The sequence below is a fragment of the Monopterus albus genome, unplaced genomic scaffold, assembly GCF_001952655.1.
Source record: "Monopterus albus unplaced genomic scaffold, M_albus_1.0 scaffold92.1, whole genome shotgun sequence".
In the NCBI taxonomy this organism is placed as follows: domain Eukaryota; kingdom Metazoa; phylum Chordata; class Actinopteri; order Synbranchiformes; family Synbranchidae; genus Monopterus; species Monopterus albus.
Window position 1 is genome coordinate 3,289,496 of NW_018127972.1, and position 10,155 is coordinate 3,299,650.

Here is a 10,155-nt window from a genome sequence, read left to right on the forward strand (position 1 = left end):
ATATATATATGTAATTCTTCATTTAGCCAATCCTCCAAACAACCAAGGCATTCCCCTCAGCCACTGCAGCCAGAACTAGTCACATTCTACAAACAGAAACAAGCCACACTTTGAAATTGAATGAGGCATGAACAAGAGTCTGATATCACTCCTTCATTTATCTCCTTGGTCAAACTTAACTTAAATAAAACCATAAAACCCCAGTCCCTCCTAAAACTCACAAACATTTATAATCATCCACCCTCTCCTAATCTTGCTCAGTACAAAATGTATTGCAATATTCATAGCCTGGCTTCATATTTATAGTCATTGCTAGAGATATCAATGGTGAGCATTCCCTCGTGGCTCAACTATAAGTTAATAAAAAAAGGAGTTTTATATCCACAAGTCAATAATACATTTCTGTGTGTTGACACTATAAATGATGAGCGATGATTATGGGAGCAGTGGTTTATTGGTTGAAAAGGGCCATGGGGAAACATGCCGAGTGTCTAAATTGAATTGTATGCTGTGAAAGAAGGCACTGCAGTGGTGCTGGGAAATGCTCAAAGATGCTAGATTTACAAAGGTTAGAAATAAACATGGTTCTGACAGAATTGTTATGAAAAATGTCTTCAGATGAAATGAAAACATCTCAAACAGGGAACTGTAATGGACAAAGGCTCCTAAAATGAACAGTTCAATTCAGTCCAAGTCAGGGTCCATTCAAATTCAACACTATATGCTCCACTTGTTTGCTGTATTTCAATAATTCACAGAATTTGTCATAATTGCCACCTTCATTTATGGCAACAGATGACATTAAACTAAGTATTTTAAACTGCAAATTTGTCCACATCACAAAATATATATTTTCTCTCTTCCCTCTAGTGGTTTCTTGCTGTGCAGATACTTGGGGTTTTATTTGTCCGGGTTTGGAGACACTGTATCTGTCTCTGTGATTTCTGTCATTGTGCCAAAACAACTGTGGTGGATGAAATTTTTTTTAATGTTCTTCTCAGTTCATGTAGTAAACAGTTTTCACTGGGACTACATGTTACCAACGAAACAATCCCTATAAAAACTGTTTAGTGTGTTGTGTGGGTTACCTGAGATGTTGTTTGTGGGCTAGCTGTTCCTCCCAGTAAAATTACAATCTGCCCTTTATTTAAATGCTAATTATGACCTACTTTTGTTTAATTACCATGCAACATCTAGGGGATTGTGTGTGCGTTATGACTCGTGTCTGTTAGGAGCAAAGGCAAACGTAGCATCAAAACTTTGCAAGGGTAAGGGCAGGGTAATGAGATACCAGTGTTCTCTTCTGATTTCCTACCAGCAGTCAACATTGGTCTCTTTGTAACATTGCCACAATTGCTGAGTATTTTAACCCAAAACATGATTTTTCCTGGCACTAATAAAGTAGATTTCAGTTGCCTAAACTTAACCAAGCTTTAAATGAAGCTTTGGCAAAAATAAAAACACACACACTCCCTACTGCACATCCACAATTCTGATGCCAACATATGACCAATGAACCAGTCAGTTCCTGAATGCTGTTCTTTTGTTCTTTAACAATTGCAATTCTGTTATTCTGTCTTTCAGACTTACTGTACAATTGCACAACCCACCAGAATGACATCCATGATATATGGGGAGACCCCCAACTCAAAGTTATTTAAGCACCGCAGAACAGGCTCCTGTTCTGCTTCCTGTCTTCATATGAGCCTATGCTCAATAAGGATGTGTTACATCAATGAAGTTGGATCCCCAAAATCTCTGATGCTAACCTCAGTATATTTGCACACTTCTAAATGATCTGTCACTATTAAACCATAGCTGCAGCAGATCAGAAAACCTGTGACTTTCTGTGACAGAAATAATGTGAATATACTGAAGCGTGGAGTTTGGGCGCAGCAAGTGTGATAATTTCAACTCAAAGTCAATTTACTTGATTGTTAAAAAATATTTCAGCCACCTCTCATGTGAATGTTCAGGATCAAGACCACCCACACCAAAGAATATCTTTGAACACATAATCAAAGTTCCATTCTTAGGTCAGATTATTAGCTGGAGTTAGTTCCATTGGCTAAAGAAGACCTGGGCTGCTTCCCAAATCTCTTTTATGGGTTTACTTTTCCTCATTTGTGGCTTTTCTAAGTGGCAGCCTCTGAGGCTGAGAAATGAAGCCAATGTGGAAGTGTTAAAACCTGCAGTTCCTCAAATGGCCACTTGAGGCCGGCTCCAAAATGGGAGTCGCTCCCCATAGACTCCCATTTTGAAATGGCCACCTTTACAACAGAAATAAAAATGTTTACAGCCTGGTACAAAAAACATTTTTTTGTCTCTATAGCTAATGTCCTCTTCTATGACATAGGTGTCGTTAGACCCCTTTTACTGAGACACGTTCCCCAGTAAACACACACACGAGTTTTAACAAGCCAAGCTTTATTTGGCAGTGGATTAATTTAGACTGATAACAGGGAAAGAATTGATTTGTTGTTATACAATGCCAAATCAAAACACAAGCCGAGGTGCAGTGGTCAGGGTTTGTACACCATGGTGCGCATATATACATGCCGTGCACATCATAGCTGGTGCACTGTAATGCATCGATCCATGTATTGTGCACAAAACAAAAGAAAGGAATAGACTGAGGTAGTGACAGGGACTAAATTAGGTTTCTGAATAATACCAATGATCTTATTTTGACTCAAACATTACTGACTACTGTAGATAGACGTAAGAAAGTTCTTCAGATGAGGCTGAGACAGGGAAGATTAGAGAGATGAGGGTGAGAGAGGTATGACCTGGCTGCAGTTGGTAAAAAAGGTAACGGAAGTTTAGTTACATAACCAGGCGCAGATGCTGAATGTAAAATAAATTAGAGCTCTGTACATCAATGCATATGACCAGTTGGACTACTCTTAAAATGCTGTTTATCGGTGTAGCCTACTATGTGGAATGAATGAATTGCAAATACTGTACACTGCATAATACAGTATATCACACGTAGTGATTTATGTTAACATTGGCCGATTCATTCTGCATTTAATGAATAGCCTATATCACATTTGATGGTCTTGTCACACAGTCTGAATATTGTTTGTTTTGTGCATTTTAATAAACAGGTAAACCAGAGGCAGGGAGGGAAAGTGTAGAGGAAGCTGTCTGTGTCTATAGAGACAGGTGGGACCACCAACCTTCCATTGCACAACACTATTTTGAAGTAACTGGAGCATTGATAAGTTATGTGGCTTTATGAGTTACCAAAAAGTGTTTTCCTTTAAATGAATGATTTGTTGATAGATGAACTGGGGCTGCTTGACAATCAATTTGGTTATTATTGTAAAATGCAGAAGAATGCAAAGAAATGTGCAATACAGGGCCAGACTTTTACAACATATAAGATGTGAATGTTCTTAATGTATGTTGAAATAAATGTCTCCACAAAGATTAATATCTCTACATTTTTACCTTCACCAGTAGTTTCAGTAGCAGCAGCATGGCAGTTGAACAGTAGCCTAAGCAAGGGAATTTCATATAGCACAGTGTATAATGCATGTCATTCATGCAGCAGACATTCAAGAAAACAATTGTGTGATTTGAGTAATGGGGGGCCTGTGCCCCAGTAGAGCTTTGTGTCTGGCAACACCCCTGTTCCATGAGAACTGTACTGGAATGAATTTTTATATAACTTTTAAATTATATTGAAGCTAAATATTATGCATAATATTGGGCATGCCCACTGTAAGTGACAGGTGGGAGGGTCCCCACAGATGGCAATGGCCAGACTTGAGCTTCAAAACCACTCTTCAGAAAACCAATGGGTGATGTCATGGTGGATGTGTCCATCTTTGATATATAATCAGTGGTCCTTTCCTTGCATCTTAGTTCTACCCATATAAGGAGGGGATATAAAACTGAGGAAGCAAACTAAGAGACATGAGGTGTCCTTCCCTTCAATCCTTCATCTGAATCGTCCAACTGATTTTTGATAAAGGGGTATGTCAGTCCATAAAAGAAATCCATGAAGGATGACTTCATTTAAGATGACTTCATTTACTTTCACTCATGGATCCTCCAATAGAATGGACATGAGTCTTGGGAGAATCATTCTCGTGGTATGAAGGATCAAAGAACAAGCACATACAAGACATGAGAAGCAGCCCATGAAAGGCAGATAAAATATATGAAAAACCTAATAAGTCAAACTTTGGACTTGAGATGTTTTTGTTTTATACTCTGAATAGAGCAAAACACAGTTTGACATTTTCTGTTGTTGTAGTGCAAACCAGTGTTTGGACCCACCACCATGTATATTGATTCAAAACCCTGTCACTTTCAAAATCAAGGTATATAATAAGGTCCTATCATGCAGAAGAAGAAAAGAAGAAAATAGGTAGTGTGAGAAATCTTTCCTTCTGCAGAGAACTGTGACACTGTGCCTGAAAATGGTTTATTAAACCTGTCACTTCTGGTCTGATTCCAGATTGCCCTTAACAGTGAGCCACAGCTGCACCTCCTGTTAAGTGGTGATGCCAGACGCAGAATATGCCCTTCACCATCATTTCCAGACATCTGAATAACTGACGGAGGAAAGGGACTCAATTTTCCATCAAACTTCTGGAACAAACATGCATATGACCACACAGTAGGGCAAAGGTATAAAGGTAAAAAGATGTTTTTGCTCTGTGAAGGCCAGCAGAAAGTAGAGTGTCTGTCCCAGGTCCAAACACTTCACTTCAGTTCTAATTTCTAAGTATGAATTATCATTTGCAGTATAAGACAGAACAATCTGCAAGCACTGAAAAAGGTTTTGCCACAAACTCCACTGACTGGCTTTTCTCCTGTATGATTTCAGAAGTCTCTTCAGACCCTATAACTTTGCATGAACTTCTGGTTGAAGCTGTGTGTGACCGTCTATGCTATTTTCACCCTCCCAGACAGTGACATCATCCAGCAAGGGTGCTTTGACCAATTGCATATGGGGTACGATCAAGACATGGACACACACAGGAAGAGGATTCTTTCATTGACCTCGTTCTCATGACCATTCACTGCTATTCACTGCCACATTTTGGCCACAATTAATGCACCATAATGACACACCATGCATTTTCATTTGTTACAGCTGTTAAACAATGTTTTTTTTATCTATCAATGCAGATACACTGGTGGTAGAACCCTCACCCCTCACCCCCAAACCAACCCAGCCCCATGTGTTAAAACACAGCAGGGAGTTGTGTTTTTACCAGACTATTGAGAACATATTGACACACTGCATCATACTGGCTGCTGCTTTGGTTCTGTTATGTACTAATATTGTCAAACAGCGTTTGACAATATCAGCAACAACGTTTTATTATTGCAAGATCTCATGGCATGAGATCTTGTCACACACCTAGCAGCAATTTTTCAATTCAGTGCCATATTTTCCAACACTGATGATGTAAATGAGCACAGTGGCAGCCGTGTTAATTTGAATACATAGCTGCTTATAAGGGGCTGCTGCCTGTATTTGTGTACTTGCGGACAGAGTGAGCACAGAAGAAACTAAGTTTACAGCGACTGAAGTTTAATATATCTGAAGAAACCAATAAACACACTTTGGAGCCGCAATCACTTAGTCTCCTGTCAGACAAATCATTTTTTTATTTTGCCAAGTGATTGAAGCATGGTTTCACCTGAAAGCCTGAAAAAGTCCCTCACTTTTTCCTCTGGTGAGCAATTTACAAACACCCTCTTCCTCCTCAAACTTGTTCTTAACTCCAACAAGGTCTTAGATGGCTAACAGCTGTCACACTGAGAGCAGGGCTGCAAATTTTACACCTGCTTCCTCCTGACATTATATTTCAGCAGCAGTTCCCACTATCACAGTGGTAGTAAACCAGGAGCTGAGATTATCTGTATCAGTTTCCATTCTCTCCTCCCATATTTTGAATCTCTGAACAGGAGCACCTTAAAATACATACATGTATGAGTCCAAACGTGCAAATTCCTGTGGTGCCGCTTTTCTTTTTTTCCCCCCACAAGGTTTAGTGCTTTCTTCAAAGTTATTAAAGAAATAATTAACATTTTGTAAAATACCTTTATTGTTACTCTGAAAAAAGCTGTGATAGACAAGAATTACCCTTGAAATTGCTCCTGTACCCAAGTTCTTCTTCACCTTTCAAGGTTTGATTTAGAATACACAAAGCATCTGTCACTATGGAGACCTGTAATCTAGTCTTTGTGCCCTCAAAAGAAAAGATTTGCGATCGCTCTGAAGTCAGTGTGTCCTTGACTGTGTGTCCACCTTAAATCACAGAAAACGTTTCCATTGTGACAGGCAATTCTCTGAGTTAAGTGGTTGGTTATCACTCAGAGGCAAAATCTTCAGGCTACACTTGGCATCTGAGCTTCTTTTCATATAAAGCAGCACTATACATTTACACAACAGCTTAAAGATGAACTAGTGTTTAGTTGGGAGGGGCTCAGGCCTTGAGTTGTCCAGGTGAGGCAATTAATCATGGTTAATTCTGAACTAGAAGCTAGACCGAAGACAACAAAAAGAACATTCTACTGAAGCATTCATCTTAGTGTTTTTCCCCTTCCTCATCTTTTTCTGGCTGCAACTTCTCATTTGTTGTCTAAACTGAAGTACTATAGCACCATTTTTTCACAGTAAGATAGAACTCCACACTTTTACACTGCTGGTTGGTTGATTAAAAGCTCACTTTTAAAGAAAACTTGAATTTTAAAAAAAATATGCTTAACAAAATAACATAGGCTCTGTCCAAAATACATAACGCCTACATAATGAACAATCAATAACTTACTCTTTAGTGAGAGTAAATAATCTCATTTGAATAAATCGGTTTTGATCATTATGATGGTGGACTTGCAACAAAGATGTCTCTTTAAAAAGAAGATTAAAATCTTTACTTAGTCATGTTCTATGTGTGGTAGTGTCCTTGTCCTCCCAATGCACACAGAATATGGTGCCATAAGGAGGAAAGTAGGGCATAGGACTAAAAACAGAAATTGTGTCATTAGTGTCTTTCCCATGGAAGCTGAGGACCATCAGAGAGGAGGGTAACACTTAAACAGACAAAAACCAGTACTGTGTTGTCTGGGTTTCATTTTCAACCTGTACAGGACACTAGACAAGTACAGTACCAGTTAAAATTTACATTGTCAGCCAGCCACCATGGTCAGCCACCAAGTGCTGCACCTTTATGGCAGTCAGATTCTACAGGGCAGCGTTTGATGCATAGTGTGTAAATATGAAAAAATATTTGGGTGCACGGGTGAGTGACCAGAGGTTGAGATACCTGGATGAGCAGCATGCACAGCTTCACTTTCTCTGGTTAAAATGACAAATCACGGCAGCAGCAGCAGGTAATATCGGCTGTTGCGAATCTGATGCTAATTCTGAAAGCTGTTACTGTTGTTGTCAACTCCAGCAGAGCGATATGTCTTCTCTCCAGCAGTTTGTAATTTGATATCATTTATCAATACTGTATGCACATCAATTTTAGAATTTCGAACCAGGACCTCCAGTATTTGAACCTAGTAGTTTGTGGGAAAAAAAAACACTTTGAAAGCCACAGCTGCTGTTTCAGTGTTATTTAATCAAAGATTCATTAGATCTGTTACTATGTACTGTATATATTTATTTCTACCGTGTGCCTGATCTCTGTCTGATAAGCATTCTTTAATGTCAAACAGGTGGCCCTTATTTAAGGAGGCAGCAAATGTTGTACATGCTGATTATAGTGCATTTCTCTCTGAAAATCTGAGTAAAATGGGTCGTTCCAGACATTGTTCAGGAGAATAGAGTACTTTGATTAAAAAGTTGAATTGGAGAGGGGAAAACATGTGTATTATGAGGTGCAGGAAATGATAGGTCGCTAGGCTGCTCAGCTAAAATGATCTCAAATGCTTTAAAATGGCAACCAAACCCAGAAAGACATGGAAGAAAATGGAAAACTACCATTCGAATGGATTGAAGAATAGCCAAAATGGCAGAGACTCAGCAAATAAATCAGTTCCAGGGTGATTAAAGAAGGTCTAAAGTTACCTGTGAGTACTGTAACAATTAGAAGACGGTTTGTCAGATGACCCCCAAACACTGAATTCAAGCCACAGTACACTGAACACGGTGGCGTAAGCATCATGATATGGGGATGTTTCTCATACTATGGTATTGGGCCTATTTATCGCATACCAGGGATCATGGATCAGTTTGAATACGTCAAAATACTTGAAAAGGTTATGTTGCCTTATGCCAAAGAAGAAATGCCCTTGAAATGGATGTTTCAACAAGACAACGACCCCAAACACATCAGTAAGCGAGCAGCATCTTGGTTCCAGACCAACAAGATTACCTTAATCCAATAGAAAACTTGTGGGTTGACATCTAAAATGCTGTTTCTGAGGCAAAGCCATGAAATGCAGAGGAATTGTGGAATGTAGTGCAATCATCCTGGGATGGAATACCTGTCCACAGGTGCCAGAAGTTGGTCAACTCCATGCACCACGTATGTGAAGCAGTTCTCAGAAATAGTGGTTATACAACTAAATATTAGTTCAGTGATTCACAGGAAAGCTAAATCTTCAAGCATTTTTCAGTTTATAGAGTAAATGTTTGAGTCTAAAGAAAAATGCAGAATGCTATTTTTTTGAACAGCCTAATATTCCTTTTACTTCACTTTCTGTAAAGTAATAAATTTGATACAACATACATACTTCATGTTTTGATTTGGAATAGAATGTGCAGTGTTCCCAATGCATTTGCGTGTATGGAAATAAAAGCTATTATAAGGATTTACTTATATTATAAGCTTTACTCACTTTTTTAAAACACGCTGCTATTATTTTGAACACAAATGTATAACCAAGCAGTAGCTTAGCTTCTATTTAGTGATGTTTCAAGTTATCAGCTTCTGACAATTCTGCCATCACCCCAGTACAATGGAGGTGAATGGATTTTTATTTGCTCACATGACATCACCCTGTCTAAATTCAAATAAGATATTTATTTTGTTAGTACAAAGGCCTTTTCTTCACATCCTGAATGCAAAATACAACCACAACAACAAAAAGCAGGTCATTAGAGCTGTAGAGACGAGATTTGGACTCTAGGGTATTCTTGTGAAATCAGAAATCCGGTGGTCTATGTCTTCAGCATTCAGAGGCCTGCATGACAATTTATAACCCTGCCATGACAAAACATGTCTCTGTGCATTAACAGGACCCAGACCCTGTATAAAACAATGCTGTGAGCTAAAGAGAAAGGAAAAACATATCACCGTGTCATGTAGTACAGAAGCAGACTGACAGTCTTAAATGGTGGAACAAGTATATCAGTAACAGGCAGGAAACTCTGGAGGACAACAGCTGGGTGTTAGCTGGGCATAGTGACTTTCTCTAGATGTCCCACTGGGTCAATATCGAGGCTTCACTGTAAAAGATAAAATAAAATAAAAATAAATAAAGAGCACATGCCCTTGGCAGTATCGACTTTAATGAGAGGATATGCAGAAGACTCATGAGATGAAAAGGAAATTATTAAAATGTCACATTCTACATGAGAAGTTAATAGAGGGAAATTAACTATTCACTAGATTTGACCTACTTACATGAGCTTTGCCAGGCACTGACCAACACATCTACGCTGATACAACGGGCTACTACAACAATTAGACTATAACATAAGGTAGGCAGGGCTGGGTGATTAATCAAATTTTATTTTGTATTTAAGTTTTATTTTCAATGATAACTTCAATTACAATTTTTGCTTCAAACGATTATGAAAACAAAATAATCAAGATAAAATTATCATTGTGCTGCTCTCTGATTCACTAGGATGTCCTCATCTGGTCTTGTGTTATAAATCCAGCACACCCCTTCATTTTTACCACAATTGTGCAGACCTACTGTATGTGTAGGTGTTTCCATGCCATGTATTGTTATAGCTATGGAGTAGGGGAAAGTTGTCCCTTATTTTTTCACACTGGAGGTAGAAACCCTAAGCAACACCTGTCTTGTATAGGGATATTGGGTTTGTCTCCTTACTATCACTTATAACTTGAAAGCAGTGTATACAAAAGAAGAGGAAATTTAAAAAATTGCAATAATTGCAATATTGCTCTGAGAAAAAGTCACAATTAGATTTTCTCAAATTGTTCA

At 38.6% G+C, this 10,155-nt stretch overlaps 1 protein-coding gene across 3 annotated transcripts in view; it reads right to left on the reverse strand.

Moving 5' to 3' along the window:
- Nucleotides 1–10,155, reverse strand: part of large1 (LARGE xylosyl- and glucuronyltransferase 1) — a 133,339-nt gene that overhangs the window by 98,693 nt on the left and 24,491 nt on the right. For 2 of the 3 annotated variants that reach the window (XM_020608237.1, XM_020608236.1), the window contains one exon: nucleotides 9,276–9,427. The exons of the other annotated variant lie outside the window; for it this stretch is intronic. The gene's annotated coding sequence lies outside the window, so the exon portion shown is untranslated. The remainder of the gene's footprint in view (nucleotides 1–9,275; nucleotides 9,428–10,155) is intronic. 3 annotated transcript variants of the gene reach the window in all.